Source organism: Ochlerotatus camptorhynchus, unplaced genomic scaffold (assembly GCF_037179485.1).
Source record: "Ochlerotatus camptorhynchus isolate MF236.1 unplaced genomic scaffold, CSIRO-AGI_Acam_v1.1 ptg000302l, whole genome shotgun sequence".
Classification (NCBI taxonomy): Eukaryota; Metazoa; Arthropoda; class Insecta; order Diptera; family Culicidae; genus Ochlerotatus; species Ochlerotatus camptorhynchus.
The window spans coordinates 1607493-1633144 of NW_027040790.1; the positions used below are offsets into that span (position 1 = coordinate 1607493).

The 25652-nt window shown below is 39.0% G+C and overlaps 1 long non-coding RNA gene across 5 annotated transcripts in view; it reads left to right on the top strand.

Annotated features, from left to right (window-relative positions):
- The first annotated feature begins 1049 nt into the window (after window positions 1–1049).
- LOC135707044 (uncharacterized) overlaps window positions 1050–25652 on the top strand; it is a 268313-nt gene continuing 243710 nt past the window's right edge. For 2 of the 5 annotated variants that reach the window (XR_010518201.1, XR_010518203.1), the window contains exons 1-2: window positions 1050–1214; window positions 5896–6688. This is a non-coding gene — a long non-coding RNA (uncharacterized LOC135707044). Of the gene's footprint in view, window positions 1759–5895; window positions 6689–25652 lie in introns of all 5 variants that reach the window. The other 3 variants (XR_010518202.1, XR_010518204.1, XR_010518205.1) reach the window with 3 other exon arrangements.

Consider the following 25652-nt stretch of genomic DNA (forward strand, 5'->3'; position numbering starts at 1 on the left):
TCCCCTTTTCTCGGTCACTTGGCGCGGAATGTCCCATATACCGTATATTCAATCCATTATTCTATAAAAGAAACCTGTCTTCATCTATTATGTTGATAGCTTTATTTTTATCTATAGATGCAATCAATTTTAGACCTGGAAATGACAGACGATAGGTCTTCTGTAAATCATGAGACCCATTTCAAGAATGCCTGCTCACACACGTACAATCTGAGGTCACCTTTATGTACAATAAGCCCCATATGAATAGATCAAGTGGATAGCTGTAATGTATTCACACTTCCAAAGTTAAAAATTGATATCCTTGACCATGAAGCGTATTAAGTATAAGACTAATTTAAAGTTTATGGCGATAAACTGCAATCGTCAGCACAAAACGAATCTGAACCGTTGAAATGTTTCTTCCTTCGCTCGACATGGGAAATATTTCCCCAACCGGTACAATCTTGAAACATGCCGTTCATCGCCGCACTGATTTTCGCTCTGTTTGTGGCATGAACTTTGTTTACTCGATGCGAACCGCTCACTTTTTTCTCTGTATGCAATGGATTTTTCTTATTGGAAATATTTCCAACGACTTCTAATGAGCTTACTGTTTCTTCAGGAAACTATAGATGTATAAACAGGAATATGATTTTGGAGAATGCTTCCGTTTATTAACGTCTCTTTAAACTGTTCCCCTGGTAGAGGAGAATTAAGTTTTGGAGGGTGCAGTTTCCGCCGTGGTAGAAGAATATTATCACAGAATTATGCTCTACTTACCAAATGCAAGAGTGAACCTCAACTTATTGCCTGGATAGAACGAGTCCTGTGTGTAGTGGTGTTATCATCTGCTCTGTTTTGATTCCAATCATTCGTTGTAGCGCCGAGAGAGCGAAAAGCGCAGCTGGTGAATTCTCACTTTGTCCGCGATTTATGGAGCACAGCTCACTTCTCACAGATTTCGCCTTCTCACACGCACGAGAACCAACCATAAACTCTTCGCTGGAGCTGATGTGAGCTGCATCGATTGCTGTCTTGCTGCCCTTCGTTTAGTTCGCCGCGTGCTTTCGGCCGAGTGACAGTGTCGTGAATTTACGGGAGTCTATACGGAAACGCGCGTTCGGTTGACTAGTGCATATAGAGACTGTGTTAAAGCCACACGCAAGGTGAGAGAAGTGGTGCAGTTGCGTGTGAGGAGTGGTGAGGCCCACTAATACACCAGGCCCTCCAAGGTATTTTATTATTCCTGTTTCTTCGTCGTCGTCATCGTTCGTCGCGTGTCGCAATCCTTACCGTCGTCGTAGGTACGGCCGTGCTGTGCTATCTTTCGTGTGTGGGTATGAGCAGAGGCCTGCCGCTGCAGCAATCCCGCGACTGGCGTTTTGTTGCAGCACCAGCAAAAATGGAGTTGTGGTGCATTCCGCCGTCGAGCCGCCGTGCTTAGCCTAAATATGTCCGACGGGATCGCAAAGCCTCTGCCTTCACCGTTGTGGGTTGCGAGGAGTTAAAGAGAATGAAAATAATTCAATAATTGATTAAATCATAAATGAATTCCGGGTTCGATCGGAAATTCAGTTTCGGAGCAAACGCGCGCGAGTGTTTGGCCGAAGGCCACAGTTGCCGCCCCCATCGTTGATACGGTCATTTGGGGAATTAGAATAAATCGAATTGGAAGAGAAGTGTGAATTTGTGCAACATTGGCAGGTCGGTTGGCCGGCTTCGTCGGAAGCGAAGAGATCTACATTATTTCGGAATCCAAGTCGGAAGAAGTGAACTGTGCGTGCGTGTATCGTTATGTTGTTATTGTTATTATGATTGCTTGTATCACGATGATGCCGGTCGATTGGTTGCCGCTGAAGTGGTGGAGTTTATTATTTTCGATGTTCTACTTTGTTGCTTTGCTGTTTTGGATAATGGTGTACCGTGCTCACCTAGAGCGCTAGAAGAGCTGTGTGGTATTTTGGTGGATGGATTTACAAACACTGTTGAACAAACAGTGTGGGGGAACGGGTGAAAGTGGTTGAAGAAAGGAACGAAAAAAATGCTCCTTGAGAAACAACTTTGGAAGCAATCTAACTTGCGTTAAGGAGCTGCTTGACGTTGGAAAAGAGATGTACATATCCGTCTTTGTGAACCAGAGCTACATTTCCCAGACGACGCGCTTTCTAATTTTGGATCACAACAAAATTGCTGATGATAAATTCACCCATGTATGAAACTTCAAGAGAAGTTATTACGGAAGAATTATGTGATTATCTTGTGCAGAGTAAAGTTGGTTTTCTGGCTGAAAAATCTCAAGTGAAGGCAGCTCTCATATAGAAGGTTAAGCGGGATGAATCAGTTGACTTTTGAGTAGGTCAACAAATTAACGCAGATTGGCTGATAATGACATCAGAATTGGTTTTTGCAATCAGGATCAGGAAGAAGTGAACTCATAGGAATAATTCTGGCGATACCAAGCATTTTTGATGACATCGATAAAAACATGAAAAGATAGACTTTAAGATAGATTGGTTGGTTATATTAGGTATTCTAAGTACATGGACTTAGATGCAATAATTATTATGACTATTTTGCATTACATATTGCGAAATGTGTTGTATTAAAAAAATCAAAAGAAAACCATCTGTGACCACCATTTAAAACGAAAACAAATCTCAATATATCGTAGATTCTATTAATTTTGCAATCGAGTTAAACATAAATATGGATATAAAAACGGTATACAATGTTGGTGATCTGAAGAAAAATGTATGAATACGTTCCAACACCGATTAAACCTTTTTTTTTTGGAAAGTCGAATGGATATCCAATAAATTAAATAAATGCATAGGTATATGGAAAACAATCCATTACTCAAGATTTCTATTCATTCTATATTTTCAAGCGAGTGAAGTCTGTTTTACTTGAAATGAGGACTTGCTTCCAAGAATTTAAGCAACGTCTGAAGTAAAACCTTTTTTTTCCGGAAGTCGCATAAATCGCGTTTCATAATTGTGGTTAATTAATGTATTCGGTGATCATAATTTCAGTCATTTTTAAGATAGGTTGGATGGCGGTGCTTTTCTACAAATTTTGGCCCTTTATCTTATTTGGGAAGGTATCGAAATGTTCCTGCATCTACAGCAGGGTAGTTAATGACATTAACGCAGAGTTGCTTACGATGTAAACGGCGTCACTCCTGATCTAGATTAATGAAAAGTATGGTGACCATAAGTTTGCACTTGTCAAAAATATATTTATTATGATAAGAAACGTTCAGTATTTGCATTTATGCAAATATTTTTCTGAAGAAAGTGAATGGTCTGCATTTACGCGCTATTTATTACACTCATATGTGATGCTTCTATTAACTTGTGCCAAAGTAAAACATGAAATGTCGATTTCGTGAGGACTAAGCCTCATCCTAACAAACCAACAGTAGCATCTGTTAGAAGATGTTTGCTCTATCAGAAAGTGTAGTTAGTTTGTGTGAGTGTGTTGTAATTCGTGAGATATCGACGTTTTAAGCAATTTTTGTCACACATTGGCCTCTTCAAATGTTCGTCCAAATTTGAGAGGCTTTTATATTTGATTATACGGTCGATGAAAGTAGCTCAGCAGCTGAGTCAAATACAACATAAAATTGCAATAACCAAGGCAGTGAGTGAGTAAAATTTTCCTCACTTTCTGAATATAATGCTTGAATATGAGGATAATAGACCAAAATTTTATTCCGTCTAGAAGTGTACTAGTAAACTGAGTGAAATATCTCTTGATTTTCCTCATATTCATGAAATTTTACCTGGAAAATCGAGGAGACTTTTACATCTCAATTATGAGTCAAATTCGACTCTCATTGACAGTGTAGAAATTGATTCAGCTTCTTAAGAAAATACATCAGCAATTCTGTCAGGCAGCCGTTTTTAAGTCTTGTACGGCCAGTGAAATCGATCCAAATTTGAGTTCAGTTTACTCATATCGCAAAAAGTACAGGAACTCAGCGATGAGTAAGTTTGCATCATGTTTTCCTGTGGAAAACCTCAAAAATCTACCGAAAAATGTGGAAGATTGATGAAAATTCTACTAAGTCCAGAAGAAGTACCTATAGACTGAGTGAATCCAATCTTGGATTTTCTCATATTCGGGAATTTATTCCTGGAAAAACTATGGAAAAATTTACTTGCTGCACTTTTTGCGATTTACGAGTAAACTGAACTTATGTTTGTATTTGGTTTGCTGTCAATGGCCGTGTGACAGAATATTCCCTTAAACGGTGTACCCCTAGAAGTCATCACAATTTTTAAGAGGTTTGTAATAAAACGTATTATTTTCAATTGCAAAAAGCGTTTCCTTTTCCGGGGTTTTCTTAATGATGTTTACTGTCAAAACATTGGATATTTTTGTCGTTTACCATGAAATCACAATGAAATTCATGGTTCACAACAATGAAAATCATGGTATTTCAGAAATTTATAGCAAAAAAGTCATTGGCAATTGTTTTAGCATTGTATCGTTAAAAATAGAGATTTATGCTTCCTCCGGTACAACAATTTAACAATAAATTAAATGTACTCGAAATTCAATAGTGAAAATCATGGTGAATTCGTTTTTTTATTATAAGTGTTTTTTTTGGAAAACCGCTCTAAAATATTGTAGATTGTAGACCGCTGCGTGCTGAGTTTCTCTCACGAACACATCTGATTTTTTTTTACAGAGAGATATTTTTTATTATATACTTAATAAAACTCAATGTTAAGCCCATTTTGAGTTTAATATAATAATTATATTTCAGAATCTGTGAACTTTGTGCATTTTGATAAAGATAATGGCATATTCATTTTCATTATGAGCATGTTCACGAAGAAAAAGGCCTTACCTAACCTAGTCAGTTAAGGCGTGATATTAACAAGCCGGGAAGAGAGGGTTAGATTCCCGGTCCGGTCTAGAAATACTTGCCATTTGCCAATCTATTTGACTTTCTGGGACATTGAGTTTGTGCATTCCAAATTCACGTTTCGGTTTCATCCATTATCAAAATTAATGGAATTCATCTGAATTTCACATAACATTTATGCGATTCCATTAAATTTATGTGATTTTGCAAATGAATTTCATCGGCCTCATAATATTCATGTGATTTTGTGGTGCGATTTGCTGCTATGTTATCACAGGAAAGCTATGTGAAATTCACATGGATTTCATCCGTTAGATATGTGATAAATTTTTTAAGTGTATAAGGCTTTCATTGTAAAAGTGTATTGGAGGCGAACCAGCCTAAGGCTGAAAGCCTCCTAAATAAAGCTAAATTAATTGTAAAAGTGCTTCAAGAACACTAAGTTGAGACAGACAGTTCGAAAACTACCGGGTTTCAAGGCATTGTATGCCTTTAAGATGATTATCGATTAATAAAAAAACACGTACCAGCAGCAGCTGCGGCAAGCTGTTCAATTTTGATCCTTGGGCAATTTGTGTCTTGATAATACCTACCTGCACTCATCCACGTAAACAACTTTCAAACAAGAATCACATCCAATAAGCCATTTAATCCATCCACCAAACATCGAACGGCAAAAAAAAAACAGGGCTCACTTCCAGCGGCAACAAGCAAAAATGCGTCTTCAGAGCATCGACAATGAGCGAAATATGATATATACGGTCGTATGTGTGATGTTGTACGCACAGCTCCTTTCGTAATGTGTTTGTGAGATCGCTCCATGTGAGAAAGAACGGCGAGCAACAAAAGAAAACAGAAAAACTTGATGCCAGTCGACGACGACGACGACGGCAGCCAAAGTCGCGTCATGCATTGCGAGTGATCTGCCTTGAATCATGTCAGAGAACCCGTATCGTGGCGTTCTTCGACAAATATAGGCAGACCCAGATCAACGGGAGGGAATGCAATGGGTGTTCTTTACCTTGCTTTGCTTTCAGGAGCAGCTATCCACTTCTATGAGATTTAATCGATGTGAAAAGTGAATAGAAAGAGCCTATGAAATTCATGAGTGTACCGTTCAATTAAATTCCACCATACACACGAATGCACAAACATGTGTAGAAAAAGCATGTGTTTGAAATTATTCTGCAAAAGAAATTAAATAAATATCGAAGTGTATACTCAGTCGGTGCTGATCAGGAAAAAGGAAGAGCATGGAAAATAAATGTGATTAAATTGATTGAAATTTCGATTGGAATTAATTCAAGCGAGCCACTTCGGGAATCGTGTTTGGGTCGGTGCTTGTTTTCTTTTGGTCGAGGGGTGGTTCTGTGTATTTGAATCGAATAACAGCAGCAACAGCCATTCATACAGCTTCGATTGTGTTTAGTGTGAGCGGCCGTTAAGACCTTCACCGCTCGACGTGTTTGGGGTTTGTTGTGAGTGTGAAATCATCGTAAAGAGGTAAAGTGAACTTGTTGAGGCATGCTTTGCACAAACCGTGTGAAGAGCAGTGAAAATCATTAATCTACCACTACTACCAGAAGAATTAAAGTTCAAAGAAAGGAGCAACGTTTCACTAGTATTGTGCAGAGAATACCAAGTTTAATCAAAGAAGAGCAGCTAGAAGGGATAACCTGCTGCACCGACATCAATCAGCTGTCACGAGCAAAACAACCCGGATTCATCAAGTAGGATTAGCTGGCACGCACACATAGACGCTCCAACAACCACAGCAAATTTCTCGTGTGCGTGTTCGACTACCTCAATATCCTGTGCTGTATTTTGAAGGTTAGTCACCGTCTTTTGCTGTGTATTCAAGCTCTGCTTTTCCAGCGTCCACATTGAGGGTTATCTACCATACCGTGTCCCCAATAATACAAGTCGTTCATTTCCCTGAATTCATCGTAACGAAAAACCCTTCCTTGACACATCAAGGAGTGGTACAGCAATTCACACTAAAAACACCGAACTTCCACTCCACAAAAAGAAAAGCTTACCGCCTTCAATCAACTGACCAAACTTATCTCTTCTGTGAAATCATCTAAGCGCAGTCCGGCCTAAAAGTTGGCACTTTGTTGTCGCTCGGTTCACCGTCCATCATTCTACATATAAGCAACAGCACAGACGACAATCAATCACCGAAAAGACTGAACTTCACGTTGCTGTTTTCTTTGGTGATTGTTGTCCGCTACACCAAAATTGTCACATCATGCCTTTTGTATTTTTGGCCGATTTTTATTTGGCTGCTGGAATGGAACATGGGTGAATGACTGTTTCCTGCTGTGTTTCCGAAAGGGAAATGGGTGTGAACAACTAATGATTGGCACGTAAGAGGAAAAACACGGCACAAATGGGCATAAAAGTTTAACCGTTTGTTCCATTGACCGTGGAAATGGGGACAGCTGTGCGAAATTTTGCATTGCCGATTTCGGAAGGAATGTACGATAGGCGAGTCATTTTGGCGTATCGCCATGGTTCCATATGTGTGATCAATGGTTCGATTATTGTTAGGGAGAGATGCGAAACTGAAATTAGGAGGGGAGAGCCATATTATGGAAAAGTAATTCCAAAGTGAATCCATTGTCTGCTTAGAATGTGTTTCGTTCATGACACAGGATCATTTGCAGAAGACTACCACGACTTATGAGGCATTTAATGAGAGACAGGACGGTTTCAGCGGCTTATGATATCGCTCAAGTTTCAGTAACAGAATATTCTTTTTGCCAGTGGTGGCGAAGGGAATACCCCTCACCATCACTCTCCAACGGGGGAGTTCGGTAAAGAGAGATGATCAAACCGATTTGTACCTTCATTCATAAAAGTTTTCCTTGCTCGCTCTCTACTCTCTATATATACAATTTCATACTGCCGTACTCTAACGGAACTAACTCTATACTTTAGCATCTTCAACTATGTAAATCGTTGACTTCAAGCAGAAGTAATACTAAAAAAAAAATAGTCAAAGTAACATAGTGTCAAAAGAAATTGCAATTCACAAAATCGTGAAGTTAACGGCGCCGGTGGTGTAGTGGTAAGCGTGATTACCTCTCACCCCAGCAGGCCTGGGTTCAATCCCAGTCGGCGCCGCCGGGATGTTCTCTGGGACATCTCTGATCACGCCTTCCTTCGGATGGGAAGTAAAGTCGTTGGGTCGATAAGTAGGGTCCAGGTGTGGGAGCTGCCTTCCTGGCACGTCGGTAGCATTGGTGCTCAGCACGGAAAACAAGATCGACGGAAAAAACAAACCAAAGGAAAAAAAAAAAGAAATCGTGAGGAAATTTTTACTGTTTCTGAATTATCGTTGAAAATTCGTTGGAGGTCTTCACAGGTTCTTTTATTTTAGATTTTGCAATAATTCCATTTGAATTATCGTACAATTTACTCAGAGTACTTATCAAAGTTTCCCAAGAATTCTCTTCAGTATTTCCTCGAATATTCTCCAAACTTAAGAGAATTTTTGTGATTTACAATACAATTATTTCCCGATTCATTCTCACAAGAATTTCTGCATAATTCTCTTCGAAATTCAGGGTGTCAACTATCTGAAAAAGTAATAGGTTCTATCCAAGACACGATCGTAGATTAGACGTAGATTACGATATTACGATTATCAGTATTCAGCGACTGCGTTAGGGATAGCACTTTTTCTCATCACGGAAAGACCTAGTTTTCTGAAAACAAAATTACGCATTTTTGTGCACAAAACGCACGAAATTTTTGGTTTATTCAAAGATAATAAAAAATGCGAAAATTGATTTCAGGAATTTCTTGACAGAGTTATATGTGGTCAAAACCTGACCACTTTTCGAAATGCGGTCGATTTTGGTTTTTTGAAATTGCACCAATATGTTGCTGAAAGACGTAATCCTACGTCAAAAACCTGGAAAATCAGGGAATATCAGGGAATTTAATCTCAGGGAAATAAACTCAGGGAAATATTTCTTTATAACAGAAACTCATACATATGTATGACTGACTTTGCTAGTTTCAAACAACCTGATTATGCGGTGTAACTTGACGATAGTTTGTCATTTTAAATTTTAAATAGAGTTGCGAACTTGCGATTGTTTAATGCTTGATGCATTGTTCAAAGTTGAGCAAAAGCTACTCAACTAAAAGGGTATTTCGATGAATTTGAGCCTATTGTAAATTCAGCCACCGCTGGGTGTTGTCACATTGCTGAGATGAACTAAGATAAAAATCAATTATAGTAGACGCTAGACGTTGTAAGTTGTTGCAATATTTAAGCTGCTAATGGGTATGTGCATCTCTTAATATGTAACTACTATGCGTCTAACAAAATTTAACCTTCGAATAGCTTGGTGCGTTTGCTCGATCTAGCTGTGTTCAACAAAAATCCATCCCTTGAGCACCTTTGAGTGAATGCAAGAATGGTAAAGAGTTAAGCTGAGTTTAGACAAGGTTGATCAAGTCAGTTCAATTCAATTGGCTTGAACATTGAGTCTGGATGAACTTTTTTCAATTCGAGTGAGTTGATCAAGTCATTTGAATGGCATGGTTTACACGTTCAAACAAATTCAAAATGTGTTCTTAACAGCTTGATTAACTCAGGGAACTAACTAAATACAAATTTAGGATAATGGTCTTGTTTGGAAGGAATTTTGTTTGATTGCTTGGAGTAACACTTTTATGATTGAATAATGATTCAAATATAGGTAGACAAGCATTGTCTTGAGAGCATAGAGTGGTTTTATTGAGTATACTAGGACTTCATAAGAAACCTGGTTAGCTCGTAAAATTAGCTTCTCAGTAAATTTTTAGTATTGTAATGTTGCTGCTATTCCGATTTAGATGGTACTAACTTACAGAATTTTGGAGGTGAAAGCACAGTTTTTACGATTTTCCACTGGAAGAATCCGCAGGTGAATTAGTTTTTGGTTAAGCGTATTATCCGGAATAATTTTCTTGCGTAGTTGAGTTTTAAAATGTGCTTAAGATAAAATAAATATAATGTGGTTATATGTAAAATACAGAGTGATCAGTGAAGCAGGAAAACCGAAAAAAAAACTGGCAATTAGAAGTCACGATGATCAAAACTGAAAGATGACGGATTTGGAAACATATTCCTTGTCATCCCTTCGAAAACAATACGATTTCAAGACGCTTGGACTGAACTAAAATTTCAGATACCAAACCAATTTTTTTTGGTTCTTTATTAAGGAGATTTTTAGCCTATGGCTAGTTCATCTCCGTAATCATCTGGTGATACATTTACACAGCAATTCTGTATTCCCGAAACCCAACGACTACAGTCACTAGCGGCACAAGCATGTCAGGCCCTTTTAACAGCTGTGAATTCAGGGAGATACCTTGCACCGTTGCCGCAGCATCCTACACGAGTCGTACCTTACCTGGTTTTTTGGGGTTCAGTACCACGTTTAGTTGAAGTTACCATACCTTATCGGGTTCCGTTCCGACAAGCTCCTCCGGAGTAACAAAGTGCGCATACCCCTTCTCCTGATACTCATCGATCTGCTTGCAAACGTTCACGTGAAGCTCCGGATTCTTCTCTAGCTTCTTCTCCAACTGCTTCAGCCTCCGGGAACCTTGGATCGTCCGTCTTCCACAGTAGCCCGGTCTCGAAGCGGTCACCAATTCGTCTCGTGGTCTTCTCGAGAATCTTGCGAGCTCTCTCATCCTCAGCAGACTCCTGCGGTACGCCAACGACCGATTCTTCCAGTGCGTAGTGTGCCTTCAGCAGCTTATGAAGGTCTTCGTTTGTCACTTCCTGGTGGATTCCAAGATATTCGCTGCTCGCTTCGACAGCGTTCGCTTGCTTCGGTCCGTAGACCGTCCATCCGAGCTTGCACCGCACGACTATCGGATCAACCACTGCACCGAGCTTTGCTTCAATCGGAGCGAACGAGTGGATGTTGTTCAACCCGATGAGTATTTCCGGCAGTCCGTCATACGAGGAGATGGGCAATCCTCGCATATGTTTATACTGCCGCAAAAGCTCCTTTGCATCCAAAGCTTGTGTAGGCAACATTAGCTTTTCGACAGTGTGGACCGTCTTCAGAAGAAGTTTTTCATACGCATCAACAGCCGAGACCCACACATTTATCCCTTTTGACTCCTTCTCTACTTTAGCAATGTCGGCCGTCCACTTTATGGTGAGTTTCTCGTGGACTCCGACTGCTTCCAAGCGATCCGCCATGTTCCTTTCCACCAGAGTCACCGATGCACCTTCATCCAGGAAAGCCAACACAGTGAAAGATTTTTCACCGCAGTGAAGACTAATCGGTATCATTCGGAACAAAGTCATGACGTTGTTTGTGCGAATGTGCACTGTCGTACCAATTGCACCGTCGATCGGATGCAGAAGATAATTGTGAGGTTGTCTGCATTCTCCAACGTTGCATCGCAGCATGAACTTAAACTGCGCCGAACCGTGTTCGTTCAGACACACGTGGCACAGCTTCCAGCGATCCACAACCTTCATCAGGTTCTTGAAATCCTGAAAATACCGCAACCGATGGTCTGTACGCTGACACGTCCTGCACGGCTTTAGATTCCTTCGTTCTCCAACGCACGACTGACGATTCTCAGCTTCGCTGTTGTTAAACACCGCACCCTTCTCCGCTTTTCCCGAAAGGTTGTCGCTGCTGAACTTTCCCGTTGACTTGTAGTCCATGCTGACATTCGCTTCGCAGGCCTCCGAGACTATTTCGGAGAGGAAATCGGTGAAGGTCCTTAGGGTTACCTTCTTTTTCCCTCGCTTGAAGCGCACCCACTCGCGCTTTTCGTTATCTGGGAGCTTTTCAACCAAATCTTGAATTAGCAGAGGATTTATCAGGTGCTGTTTGAGTTCCGCCGCCTCCAAGTGTTCGCACAGCTGCTCGACTGCCGTGCCGAACGGAATGAAACTGGCCTGCTTACCCACTTTCGGTGGTTCCAGCTTATGGACCTTTTCCAAATGGCTCTGCAGTGCTTGTTCCGGGCGGCCGATTTCGGCAGAACCATTTGGAGAAGGTCCATAAGCTGGAACCTCCCTGTAAAATCTAGATAGAGCTGAAATTAGGGCGTAACAGTTAGTTTGTTAGTTATCTTTATTAAGGAGTCTTTCGTTCGTCTCCGTGGGCGTAACAGCTTTCGTAAATAATGACTTCCTTCGATGATTCCTATATAGTCAAGGCTCGCCAACGCAAATCAACATAACCATCGGGTAGGGGAAGTCTACCCCTCCCCGACGGTTATGTTAGTTTAGGTGGCGTGCCTTGAAATCCTAGAAATCTTCGAGAGAAGTCATTGTTTACAAAAAGCTGTTACGCCCAAATTCCAGCTTTACCTAGATTTTACAGGGAGCTTTAGGAAAACCTGTAAGAGAGTTTTTACTAGAACTCCTAAGAGTGAAGAGCATTCCAGGATTCGTGAAAAATACCAAGGGAATCGAATTTTGAGAGTACAATTCCAAAATAATTCTGCAAAGATCCATAAGGAAAGTCTGAAGAATGGAATTTCTAGAGGATTTGAATGAGAATTTCATGCAATTTCCAGAAGAATTTAGAGGAGATCTCCATGATAATTCTGAGAAAAATTGCAAGACAATTCTCGGCGGGAGAATTTCCCCTGTCCGATAGTGTTTGTCCACAAAAGCTAATAGGCCAGAGAATCTGAGGTGAATTACATGGGAATTCTACGGAGAATTTCTAGCAAATTTAAAAAAAATGGAATCTCATGTGAATTCTTGGAAAAAGTTTAAAATTCGAAGAGAATCTAAGAATGAACTTTAATAGTGTTGCGCAGTGTCCTACAAAGAATATCTGGACTGGTGTAAATAAATTATGAAGGGACTTCTAGAGAGAATTCCAACTTTATTTTTGAATAATTCTGAAAAGAATTTTCAATCAAATAAAAGCCATTTTGTCAAGCAGTTTGGCTTGACTTTCTACCAGTGATTTCACAAAACTGGACCAACTATTTTTTTTATGAAACGCACAAATGTTGGCTACTTTTCTCGAGGTTCTGGAAGAAAAAATTTAAAAATAATGTTACGTTTCAAAGTTCGAATGGTAGTAAACGTCATTTTATCTGCTCGAATGAAGTGGTTAATTTTGCTGTCTTAGAAATGAGCCATTCAACCATCGGCTCGATCACAATCCGTTAGTTTAATTCAAATGTATATCGCTAATCCGGGAAAATTTCCAAAATTCATGGAGAAAAACGCGAAAAAACCGAGAAATTGCTAATCGAGATTTGCTGGCCACCATGAACATAGAGGAGATCTGGATGAATTTCTGCCCCTAGGGTTTAGTTTGGAAGCAGTCAGAAAAGAACTTAATGGTAAGAAAATTGCCATGCGAAGGACCTCTTCTCGTATCAGTGAGTAAATCAAAGTAAGAAACGGATCATGAACTTGCTGAAAACTTTAAGAGATTAAGGCAAGCCTTTTTTTTAGATTTATATCGAAATTGTTGCAGTTTCCTTTACACGTTGTTTTCAATCATAGTAACATCGCGGTTACTGCTTGAACTGCATTTTTTGTTTTTGTTGGGAATTTTGTTTTCTTCACTGAGTCGACACCCTGATATTGCCTTGCAATATTCCTCAGAACTCTCTAAGGAAACATATTTTAATGACTAAGCACTTGAGGAGGGATGGTGGGGATTCAGAAGTTGTTACCGATCATATATAGCAAAGTAGTTGGCGCAGGTGGTCTAGTGGTAAGCGTGACTGCTTTCTCACCCAAATGGGTCTGGGTTCAATCCCCGCCGAGATCGGTAGGCTTTTTTTGAGGCATAAAAATCTCTGATCACGTCTTCCTTCGGGAGGAAAGTAAAGCCGTTGGTCCCGGCCCATGCGTGTATGAATGGGTGCGATATCCTACACAGGTGTGGAAGCTGCCTTCCTGCACATTTGATTTCCGTCAATGGATGGCAATTGATGTCCGTCGATGATTGGCACTAGATTAATAATGAAAATAATATGTATAGCAAAGTAAACTACGAAAGGAGAGGAGATTTAAAACTGGTCAAAACTATGCTACGTAATTTATGCATGGTGCCTAAGTATATCTTTCACCCTAACGATGTAATTCTCATCCTCAAATTGTCCTAGACAAATGCGTCATCTGGACATAATAATAATAATTGTAATTGTGAAAAAATGTCAAAAATTTCGTGCCTTCTAAATTTATGTATGGGACACTTAGCCGACATTAGAGACATTATCCCTATTCTTCCAAATTTCTTTTGAATGCTCTCAGAGATTCAATCTAATTCTCTTGAAAATTTCGTAGGAATTATCTTCAGCATTCTCGAACCGTTCCCAAGCATTCCCTTGGAATTTTCCTCAAATCTCTTAATTAGAATAAGAATTCTCCTACCAGTTCTTTGATTTTCTCCTTAGAATTCTCTAGGAATTATCCTCGTACTTCCCTTGAAACTATCCTCAGAATTGTAAGTCTGCTTCAAACCCCTATGGCTATGCAACTATCCTCAGATTCAGATTCCCTTTGATTTCTTATCATGATTTGATTGGATTGCTTGTCAGTTTTCCTTTGAAGTTTTTGCCGTGGAATTCCTGTTAGAATTATTTTAGAATATTTATTGAAATTTTTTTGAAATCAAATTATCATTATCAATGAACTATGTTCTGAAATTCCATTCTATTTTCTTGAGAGAATCTAAATTCTTCGGTAAAATCCGAGTTAGCTTGAAAATTAATAACCCGAAGAATCACAGTATTCTATCTGGCTCTATACCAAACCCACTGTTATCTAACATCGGAATAAGAGATAAGGCGAGATTATCAGAAACCGTCCAAAGTCAATATTCAATACAGCACACCATTTACTCAAGAAGGATTATCTCTCACATAAATATGCAATTCTCTGCAATCAGATTCATCACTAATTGGGAGATTTCAGCAAAACAAATCTAAAGCAGCAATTCCATTTCCAGCATCCAATTACGTGTTCTCTCCTTCAACTTTGTTGAAAGCCACTTCCACAAAATGAAGCTAGATTAAAAACCCACCTTCCTTTTGCGTGAACCAGATTCTTCAGTACAGCGCCCACCTACGAATGCAATCCAGTTTCTATGTGTCACTCCCAATAGCACCACCAGCAGCATTTTCAAGAGAAAAAAAGTCAACCTTTCCGGGAGGCTACTTGAAAAACTTTCAAGTGAAAGTAGTACTGCGTGAATCGCAAACTACAAGTCACAGTTCTTGTGGGTTGGCTTCACCCTCTCCTCATTCAGGCGTCAGTCTTAGACGACGCCCGAAAACTTTCCCTTTCTCCGGGGTTGGATTTTTCAGGGACGAGTCTGTGCGATGTGAGCAAGCAAGTACCCAGTAGACTTGTCCGTGTAGGAGGCGGACTTGCTTCAGCTCGCCAAGCACATAACTGTTGAATGAGACATTATATGTGGCTCCAAAGAGTGCTGCAGAATGGTAGCAGAAGCAGTATGAATAGACTCTGCGTTATGCTCTGTATAATTCAATCTTTTTCGTGCCTCCTCCCCCACTGACTGCCGCTTTTCTAGGGTACACAAACATAAAGAGAGCGTGTGTACCGAATCTAGCCTCCATGAAGCGGGATGTGGCCACTTGGACTGTTCCAACGGTCGGTTAAATGCGTTCCGGATAGGGTGCAAAAAAAAGCATGGATGCACAACTTCCATGCAAAATAATTTAAACGGTCAATTACTCTTTAATCCGCATTAAGCTCACACTGCTCACGAGCGCTCGGTTCTATGGTACTCGGTAGCCACACTAATGTAGGATTCTCGAACGGAAGGAAGATTTGCATATTAAAGCTAGGACTGGAAGAAACCAAGAACCAAGAAGTCATGTTTGGCAGGTCAGATGAATGGAGGGAAACTTTGTTTAATGGCTTAAGGGTGGTTTGTTTGTGTGGTTTGATGAGATTAAGAATGATAGGGTGATGATTATTGGTATCGAAGCATTGTCGGTCAATTCAAGGAGAGTGGAGTTTGTAGTTGAGGTTGTTTTGATTTAGCCGGTTAACGCTTATATCGTTGGAATGGTTCTTTAGGGAACAAATTAGTCCGATTAAAGGTTTGAAATCATACTTCTCGTCTTCCTGATCCTACGTTTCTCGTTGAAAGTTGGGAAGAGTTGTACAAAAATGCAGTTCACGAAAATTTGCCTCCAATTTTTCGAGTCCAGCTTGTTACTAAGACTTTCTGAATGGATTAAAAGCATTGTTGAAATACATTTAACAACAGCCTGAAGATCAGAGAATTTTCAGGAAGTACAGTTTCAAAAGTTCAGGAGAATTTCAAGGACTAAAAAAAAGTTTCAAGAAAAGCAGGGAAGATCCTCAGAGCGATTCTCCTAGCTTCAGGGAGATTGAAAATGTTTTTAGGGTATTCTGACTACTTCATGATTTTCCAAAAATTGCAGAAAAATTATGGGATCTTCAGGAGGGATCCATGAATATTAGAGAATTTTGACTGACTGCCTCTCACTTCGAAGGACCTGGGTTCAATCGCAATCGGCGCCCTCAGGATTTTCTGAGATCCAGTAAAGTTCACAGAATGTCAGGGTAGTTCAAAGAACTTCACTTCCACAATCATGAGATATTTTCAAAAGTTTAGAGATCTCTATGAAAGTTAGAATAATTTAAAATAGCGTCAATCTAACGGGAAATGTCTCCGTCTTCTAATAGTGGGGAATGCGATTTTTTTTTGTTATATGTTATTCTAACAAATGCATCGTGGGTTATTATGAAAAGTATTGTAATAATTAGAATCTTCTGGGAGATCTTAGTCTATTAACACATCTTCAAACATGCATCGAGAAATATCAATTTGACCAACATTTGAATCGCATTCCTCTTTCATCCTAGAATTTCTTAACTCATTCATGAAACATTTCAAACCGACGATTCAATCCAATCAGACCTGGTAAAAATGCCAATCTAACCAGCATGCCGGATTCAATGCGGCATGACCTACTTCCGGCTGCTTACCCGCTGAGCGAAAACCGATTCATGAAACCGCTAATGGTGGTTTCTAAATCACAGTTGAAACGCTTTCCCTACTGCTGCTGCTGCTGCTGCTGCTGCTGTGAGCTGACCTTAAACTGCCGACTCAAACCGCAAATTGACAAAAGTTTCCCGATGATCATCCCAACGCGAGTAGCGTATGGAACCGCTGATCTACGCTACATATTTTCCTCCCATTAACGGCACTTGGAAAACCACTCCGAATGACATCCATAGTTTCGCCAACCTCTGCCCCTGGTGGAAAATGGTCAGACCACATTCAGCTACCTTGTCACCACCACCGCAAAAGCCACATTCCATTTTGCCAGACTCACTTTTAGCGCGCACATTCCCAGCAACTACTGAGAGCATCGTGACGAAGAGCCATGTAGTGTCTGAACAATGTCACACATTATCCAGCCGACCGAATGACAATTGTAACGACGGCGATGAAATTGTCGTCCGGGGGGACGACCGTGCATTTTAAATGATTACATTTACGACGACGCAGTCGATGAGAAATTCCTGGTGTTTATGATGTTTGCATTAACGTCACGAGTGTATAGAATTCAGAAAAAAATGAATTCAGTTCGATAACTGTAGAACATCAGGGAGGAGGAGTGGCAATGATGGGAGCATTCTATGGCGATCTGTGTTTTCACCTGAAAATTAAAACAAAGTAATCAGTGGAGCTTAACATTTTAATGTGTAAAACGCTTGAATTTAAACAATTGTTGAACATAGTTAAATATGAATTCATTTCACTTGAGCAATCCAACAATCACTTTTTGGTTGGGAGCCGTGCACTTATTACATAAGAGATTTTTTTCAAATTTACAAAATGAAACGAATTCAGTTCAATCAGATATCGAATAAAGAATTGAATAGTTATAAATTTATAAATTTAATTATAAGCTTAGCTACACACTTAGTATAAAGAGAGATTTGGTATTTCCATTTAATTCCACTACCTAATTTGTTTATCCTTGACAGATACGCGTATTTCGTCTACAATGTGCAGACTTCTTCAGTGTCTTGTACTAAGACTCGAGTCAAGTATTAGTACAAGACACTGAAGAAGTCTGCACATTGTAGACGAAATACGCGTATCTGTCAAGGATAAGCAAATAAGGTAGTGAAATTAAATGGAAATTACAAATCCTTCTCTCTTTCTATTTATACAGGTATTCCACTAAGACACCCACATTCATCAGGATTCATTGTACTCATTCCCGATGCGCTACATGACCAAGTAACATGTTCAGAGGACGTAAAATAAAGGGTGATACGGTCAAAATTTGGTCAATATCAACTTGACGTATTTCTTTCAATTTTGCATTTAAAAAACCTGAACACCCCTCATTTTGAAGGTGTGTGTGTGTAGAATGTTGCTCCTATTTTGATTTTGGAATTCACTCTTCAGTTGTCAAAATGCCGTCCAAGCAAGAAGAGCAGCGTATCAAAATTTTGCTCGCGCATCGCGAAAATCCGAGCTACTCGCACGCAAAGTTGGCAAAATCGCTAAAAGTTGCCAAATCAACCGTTACAAATGTAATTAAAGTGTTTGGGGAACGTTTGTCGACAGCCAGGAAGTCTGGATCGGGGGGAAATCGAAAACCGGAAGCCGCTGAGACGACAAAGAGAGTTGCCGGTAGTTTCAAGCGAAACCCTAACCTCTCTCTCCGAGATGCCGCAAATAAGCTGGGTGTATCGTCTACAACCGTGCATCGAGCCAAAAAACGAGCCGGACTATCGACTTACAAGAAGGTAGTGACTCCAAATCGCGATGATAAACAAAATACGACGGTCAAAGCGCGATCCCGGAGGCTGTACACGACGATGCTGACGAAGTTTGACTGCGTGGTAATGGACGACGAAACCTACGTCAAAGCCGACTACAAGCAGCTTCCGGGACAGGAGTTTTATACGGCAAAAGGAAGGGGAAAGGTAGCAGATGTTTTCAAGCACATGAAACTGTCAAAGTTCGCAAAGAAATATCTGGTTTGGCAAGCCATCTGTACCTGTGGCTTGAAAAGCAGCATTTTCATAGCTTCCGGGACTGTCAACCAAGAAATTTACGTGAAAGAGTGTTTGAATAAACGTCTGCTGCCTTTCCTGAAGAAACACGGTTGTTCCGTACTGTTTTGGCCGGATTTGGCATCTTGCCATTACGGTAAAAAGGCCATGGAGTGGTACGCCGCCAACAACGTGCAGGTGGTTCCCAAGGACAAGAACCCTCCCAACACGCCAGAGCTCCGCCCAATTGAGAAATACTGGGCTATTGTCAAGCGGAACCTAAAGAAGACCAAAAAAACTGCTAAGGGCGAGCAGCAGTTCAAGGCAAACTGGCTTTCTGCGGCGAAGAAGGTGGACAAGGTGGCTGTACAAAATCTGATGGCAGGGGTCAAGCGTAAGGCCCGGCAATTCGGATTTGGAAAAGCGGAAGCCTAACTGAATATTTTTCCTGAATTTTATACTAATTGAACTTGAAAAAGAAATTTAATTTGATTTTTTAAATAAACGATTTCACCGATTTACACGCGTTTTCCCTTGACCAAATTTTGACCGTATCACCCTTTAGGTTGAATCAAATGACGTGCACGTCATTTGATTCAACTTCTTTTTTTTCTTCGGTTTGTTTTTGGTCGATCTTGTTTTCCGTGCTGAGCACCAATGCTACCGACGCCAAGGAGGCAGCTCCCACACCTGGACCCTACATATCGACCCATCAACTCATGAACCGGGGACCAACGGCTTTACTTCCCTTACGTGATCAGAGATGTTATGCCTCAGAACATCTCGGCGGTGCCGACTGGGATTGAACCCAGGCCTGCTGGGGTGAGAGGTAATCACGCTTACCAATACACCACCGGCACCGCTCTTTGATTCAACCTATTTTACGTCTTCTGAACATGTAATTTGGTCATGTAGCGCATCGGGAATGAATACAAACTGAATTTATCAAAATTAGGAGTGAAACGTATTGGGCATTAAAATCAATTGATTTGACCCCAGATCTTTAAAAGGACAGTCTCGGATCTGCAATCTGATAATAACTACAAACTTATTCTCATATTTCATCTAAAAGTGTTCCAAGTTTTCCGGAGGAAACGTTAGTTTGTGAATTCTTAAACTTTTTCCACTTCACAAAACTCCAGAAAGTTCGAAAACTGAAGATAATCCAAATGGACATGAAACTAGTGCAATTCGAAGATTTGTAGGAAGTCCTGAAATATCATGAATTTTGAAAATTCTGTTTGACCCTCAGCAATTAAGCAAATTTTACTGCGAAATTTGTGCACGTTTATTAAACTAAAATTAAAATATTAATCAAAAAAGAGTTGAGCACAACAATAAGACAAACAGGCAAAATTTGAGATGATTTTTTTAAATGGGGTAGGTAGATAGTTCCGCTTGAGTATGGCAGTATGAAAATTGAATAGAAGTTGAAAATGAGCAAAGGGCCATTAATTCGACAGTATTAGTCAAACGCACACTTCTTTACCTAACTCGTATTTCGACGAGATTTCGGCTGTGGAATAGTCGCTAGAACTCCATGTTAGATAGCATTTCCAACCAACTCTGAAATTCGTTAACTTCACATATAAAGTCACAAAAAAACACTTTGAAAAATATCTGGAAACTCGCTATAAAGACGCCCGTGACTATCTGAGGCCCCGTGAAAATATCATGTTTAAAATTTCATAGTTTCAATAACTCCAGGGTATTTCAAATTTCATCAATATTCTGAAAACATTTTTAAATGAACTGGAAAACGTATAGTGAAACCTAAGGATGCTTTCAAGGTAGTTCAGAGTACGATACCAAGGAAGAATGAGGACCTCCTAATTTAAAGTAGACGTCAAGGTAAATTCAAATCCAAGGAAGCTCTTTGAAAAATTCCAGAGTTCCTGAGTTTTATTTTACACGGGTTTCCAAAACCTCAAATCGAACTTTTGTCCTAAATACCTTACACTAAATCCTTTCAGCGTAAGGAATTTTGCAGAGAATTTCAAGGAACTGTCTGTGAGAACTACGAGGTAATTCGGACAAGAATTTCAAGGTAAATTGGAGAAGAATTTCAAGGAAATTTGGAGGTTGCCTCCATAAAAGGTTAGAGGAAAGTTTTAAAATGTCCAAAGAAATTTTCAGCAGTCTTTGAAGATAATTCTGAGAGAATTCTTAGGAAATTCTGGATGCATTTCCAAAAGTAATTTTAAGAAGCATTTCATGGGAAGTGCGAACCAATAGAGATCAGGCAAGAATTGTACTGCCCTACCTCAAACTATATATCCGATCAGAATTCAAATGGAAAGGCCACAGGAATTTCGAAGAGAATTTTAATGAACTATCTGGGAGAATTCCGAGGAAATTCGGAGTAGAATTTCAAGAAACTTTGAAGGTGGACTCCACAAAAGTTAAGAAGAGAATTTAAGAATTTTCAAAGATTTTTTCAACAGTCTTTAAAGATAATTCTGGGAGAATTCCAATGAAATTCTGGATAACATCCCGAAGTTATTTTGAGAAGCACTTCATGGGAAGTGTGAACCAAATTCCAATGGAGATCAGAAAGTAATTCTATTGGAGTTCTGACTAAAGTTACAGGGGGAACCTATGGAGAATTTGAGCGGAATTTCGAGGAATGCCTTGGAATAATTTCTGACTAGTAGGGGAAATGCAGGTAATGTTGGCCTAAGTGTCCCTAATTTGGGCCCATACATAAATTCAGCAATCGATTAAATTTTCAATAGCAACCAAAAATATCCATTAGTACCGTCCCAATAACGCGTTCATCTAGATAAAATTGATAAATAGCAGATTTTTGACGATGGGCCCAATCTTAGATCCATAGGCCAACATTACAGACATTTCCCCTTTTTAAAGTACTTCAGAGCAGAAATTTAAGGCAGTTATGAGAAGTAATTTCGAGTCTAGTTGAAAGGAATAGGGTGGGAAATTTCATATAACCCGGGGTAGAATTTAAAAAAAAATTCCAAAGGAATTTTGTGAAAGATTTAGCGGGAAGTTTACCACCTTTGATTTTCCTAAAATTATTGGAAATAGATGTCCAAAATTAATGACAATATTCTTTTTCTTTAGATTTTTGAGAACATTTTTTGTCTCGTTATAAAAAAGTTGGACTTATGTCCATCTTTTTGCCTGCATGATGAGATAGAAAAAATGTCCTTACACGAACATTTTCCTTAGAACTAGAGAAGATAAGTGATTTTTAGACTTTCGACTTTTCCAATACTTTTAGAAACGATTTTTTTTCGGAGCAGTAAGCATCCCAGTAAAGGAATTTCTGGAAGCATTCCATGGAATTTATGCATAAAACTCCAAGTTAATATTGAGGTCAAATCAGAGGCGTCGCGTGCCTCATTTGTTTACCTGTGCACCAAACTTCGTTCATTATTGTTTACCACCACATATTTGTTTTTTTTTCCAGTGCTCCATGAATTGGAGGGACATATTCTCAATTACTATATTAACCACTACCTAACGTAACATTTGAGGGGCCTATCATCTTGTATAACAAAACTTGTATGGTCCTTTTCGCGCTAACCGAGGTAGGAGGAATTGCAAAACTTAACTAATTCTCGATTTTATCACAAGGCTAACTCTTTCGACTGAACTGTAATAAAGAATATCCGTCAAACACTTCCGAAAACATGTTTTGATACAAAAAAGTGTCAAAATCTAGAGAAAATTCATGAAGTCCCCTGGGTAGCAAACTTGATTATTGAATTTTTAATCAACTCTTTATTCATCAGAACAACACTATCAGAATGAACCAGGGGAAGCTCATAAGTTTTCATAGGCGCACCGGCACAACCATCGGTAATTGAGAGATTTACAACTGACAAGAGAGTAAAAGCAAGTTTTTGCGCTCTCTTTCTCCATTACTCTCTTTGCCTGCAATCAGATATCCAAGTGCACAGCGAGAAATGCACGCTTTAGGCACCCATACATCACAAATGTTCTTCTAATTTAAACTCACACATTCATACCGGTCTGCAAGTATGATACACGTCCAAAGCGTACCAGACTGCTGTTTCCGTGTTGCTCCCGTTTGACGCGTGACTGCTGAAAGTTTCAATTACAACTAGTGGTGCAAACCGCTATGCATTGAGGAAAATTTGTGGTATGTTTCAAGAGGTGCTAGAAGGTCTGTTTGGCTTGCATCAGGCATTTGACCATTCACAAACTTGCCACCCGCCACCAAAAAAAAGCTCGCTTTTATGTGCACTATTTAACGAGTTTTGTCATGGTAGTGATATCGACATGCTTAGAAATCAATATATTTAGGATTAGGCAGACCATCCGAACTGAATTAAATTCTTTTTGAGGCAAACTAAGGTCGAAGATTTAATTGAGCCACACTATAAATTCATGGTCACTTGTGGTCTGCAGTATAGAAGTACAGCTATAATGTGACCATAAAATCTATAAAAATCCAAACGATTTTTTTTATTTATTTACACCTGTGTCGTGCACAGGTTGCACATGTAGACGCAACGCCACTGGGTCAAATCCAAATGAAGTGTGAACGAAATTCCAAGGAACTTCAGTAACTACTTGGGGACGGGCTTAATCAGTTCCATTTCCCTCACGCTACAGGTCATGAGTTAAAATCTCATCACAGACAAATCATTAATGGTCTTAAATATATTAAAGTGACTGTCATGGGAGCCAGAGAAGAGAATCCTAAAAAAAAAAATAAAAAAAAAATCCTTAATGTCTCATCTTATAATTATGGACAATAAAGCTCAACATAATAGAACAAGATATTTGGAAACATTTTTGAACTTTTTGTTAAAACGTTTTACATATAAATTTATAAATAAATAAATAAATTTATCCTCAGAAATCAATATTTGACTCATTTTGAATCATTTTATGTATATACAAAAAAAAACCGTGCTAACAAAAAGTTAAAAAAAAATCCATAACGAATTTTGGTCGGTTTTCATGTGTCCATGGTTTTAAATACCTCAAAAGTTTACATTTTTCATGCATCTTTTAATCTTTCAAAAATTAGACGAAAATATTTAGATATTTTTCTTTTTTCTTTTTACTTAAAAAAAACACCTTCGGTTTATTTTTCCCAGAAAAACATTATTTTTCTCTACAAATTTAGCTCTGTCAAAGGTGCCATTTTCAAAATTTTACAATATACAAAATGGTCGAATTTTTGCAAACATGTGAATCATAATTAACGCATAATTTCAAACAAATCGGAGAAGGTCGAGTCAAAAATTCAATATTAAAGAGAATTCAATGAAAATCTTGAGGATAATTCCTAATGAATTTATAAGTTCTTGGTAATTCTAAGAATATTTTGTTTTTCCTTGATTTGTTTTCTGGCGATCTTGTTTTACGTGCTGTGCACTAATGCTACCGACACCAGGGAGGCAGCTGCCACACCTGGACCCTACCTATCGACCCATCAACTCATGAACCGGGGACCTGATGAGAGATGTTATGCCTCAGAACATCCCGGCGGCGTCGACTGGGATTGAACCCAGGCCTGCTGGGGTGAGAGGCAATCACGCTTACCACTACATCACTGGCGCTGCTAATTCTAAGAATAATTGCAAGCGAATTGAGCTTTGAGTAAAGTTTCAAAATTTTTCTGATGATAATTCCATGGGGATTCTAATAATCATTTGAAGGAATATCTGAAAGCTTTCCAACGGAATTTTGAACAGAACTGAAAGGGATTTCTGAGGATAATTTCACATTAAATTTGGGGAAATACTTATGGAATGGGGAAGAGATTTCAATATTATTTTATCGGATAATATAATGCTTTCACGATTTAGTCAACCCCTTTTTTGAAAATCTTTTCTAGTCTTCTTTAGAACCTATGAGATTTATTAGTGGTTTTATTTCACAAAAAAATCCATCTTCAAGAAAAATTTGAAAAGTTTGGAAGCAAGGTAATGTGAAATAGAGTAGCACAATAAGTCTGATGCATGGAAGGGCTGAACAAATCTGGAATGTACTGAAAATAACACTGTCAATTTTGTACAACATTTCGTACGCTGAATAGAAAAAAAAAGATATTGTTTTTAAGCATAAAACGAAAAATCGTCACAAAGCTGCGTTCTCCAGGTGAAAACAAAAATTGATGAATGATCTCCGTTTGTCTACATTTATTGAATGTTATGCCAAGTGTTGCTAATGAGGAAAAGGATTTGCCAACCTTTAAATAATACATGAAGTACTTTGAGAATATTATATTGAATTCTTTAGGTGGGTTCAGCAAGATTTTGAAAGATTTGATTGTATTACAGCAGGTTTAATGTTTCTAAGGTTGGCCTTAGTGTCCCCAATATTGAGCCCATATATAAATTACGAAGAAAAGCAATCAATTATATTCATTTGTATTGTTCAGATGACGCATTGATACATGACAAAATGAAGAACAGAAGAGCCATTTATTCTACTTGTGTAAGAACGAATACGAAAATGTGTGTTCGCTGTATACGCTACGAAGTGTTTTGCTTATGTGCTTCCTCCTAGCTGCACTTTAAAAAAAATTAGTTATGTTCATCCACCGAAATTATTTTCCATATTGACATAGATTTTATCATTACCATGAACCAAAATACTGAATAATGTGCCTTAAAAATTATTCATAAGCTGGATAAACGGCCATGAAATCGCCAGAGAAGCATTCAATTATCACTTCAAACTGAAAAAAAAAATGCCAATCAATTATTGCAAACATTCTCATCAATCACGTCGATGTGCATTTGTTATCGAATCATC